A 1,547-nucleotide genomic window follows, 5' to 3' on the forward strand; every position below is an offset into this window, starting at 1 on the left:
CTACTAATTCTTTCTAATTAAGGCTTTCTTTACTGTTTTAGTTAGGGTTTTACTGCTGTGAGTAGACACCATGGACCAAGGCAAGTCTTATAAAAAACAACATTTAATTGGGGCTGGCTTACAGGTTCAGAGGTTCAGTCCATTATCATCAAGGTGGGAGCATGGCAGCATCTAGGCTGTCATGGTGTAGGCAGAGCTGAGAGTTCTACGTCTTCATCCAAAGGCTGCTAGTGGAAGACTGACTTCCAGGCAACTAGGGTGAGGATCTTATACCCACACCCACAGTGACACACCCATTCCAACCAGGTCACACCTATTTCAACACGGCCACACCTCCAGATGGTGCCACTCCCTGGTNCAAGGATATACAAACCATCCCATTTACCATATACCAAAATCCACCTCCGATGACACACGTGTAGCCATATGAAATTTTATTGTTGGGAAAGTTTTTATCTATCATAATAGCTTTGTAAATGATTTAGAAAGTAAAGCGTTGGTTTCCCTGGGGATAAGGTCATGTTGGTGGCCCCATCTCTAGGGATGGTTTCTTACCCATTATTCTCGTTTAAGATCTTGGCCTAGGCTACTAGAAACATGTAAATAAGAAAAGGAATAAGAGAAAACAAAACAGATAGATTGCCATGAGAACTATGGCTCAATTTTTTTTTCCTCTGTTGAAGAGTTCCACAACCGGTTCCAGGAGGCCTCCCCCTTTTGAGGTCAGTCGCCTCAGTCTGTGGAACTTGTCACACAGATTCTACTGGAGGTGGTGTGGCAGTCCCTCATTCTTTCTCTGTCATTGAACTACCTCTCCAATCCTATCAAAACAGATTTCTTAAAAGCATGTTTTCTGGGCCAAGTATGGTGTTACATGCATTTTAATCCTAGCATGCAGGAGGCAGAAGCGGGTGGATCTCTGTGAGTTCAAGGGCAGTCTGATCTATATAGGGAGTTCCAGGACAGTTAGGGCTACATAATATAGAGATGCTGTCTCATAAACAAACAAACAAACAACAAACAAACAACAAACATCTGTTTTTTTTCTGTAGTTTTCCATCCAGTTCATACATTCATACACATGTGTAATGTGTATATATATATATGTATATATATACATATATATATATAATTTGTATATACATATACATATACGTATACTTAATGTGCTGTTTCTTCAGAGTGATGTTAGCGCACGGTGCTTGGCAGGAAGATCTGCTCCTTCACCTGGTCCTTTGAAGATGTGCCGTGTGTTTTATAGAATCAACACACTGTTCAGTGTCCATGACATACACATTCACAGTTGTTCAGGTAGATGTCCACGCCCTGGCTTGCATGATCATAAAAGCTTTGAGACCATGCTACAGAATACAAGAACTGGGAAGTAGGCAGGGAAAAAGAGAAGTTGGAGTAGGAAGACTCAGGCTTTGGGGTGGTGCAGAGGGTTGGGGATAGTGGAGTGGAGGCTAGTCTCTGTGATTCAGTGGGTAGTGGAGTGGAGGCTAGTCTCTGTGATTCAGTGGGTAGTGGAGTGGAGGCTAGTCTCT

General features: G+C 42.5%; 1 protein-coding gene across 1 annotated transcript in view; it reads left to right on the forward strand.

The window, feature by feature from the left end:
* Window positions 1-1,547, forward strand: part of LOC110309419 (complement C1q and tumor necrosis factor-related protein 9) — a 13,890-nt gene that overhangs the window by 6,992 nt on the left and 5,351 nt on the right. The window lies entirely within an intron of this gene.

Source organism: Mus caroli, chromosome 14, assembly GCF_900094665.2.
Source record: "Mus caroli chromosome 14, CAROLI_EIJ_v1.1, whole genome shotgun sequence".
Classification (NCBI taxonomy): Eukaryota; Metazoa; Chordata; class Mammalia; order Rodentia; family Muridae; genus Mus; species Mus caroli.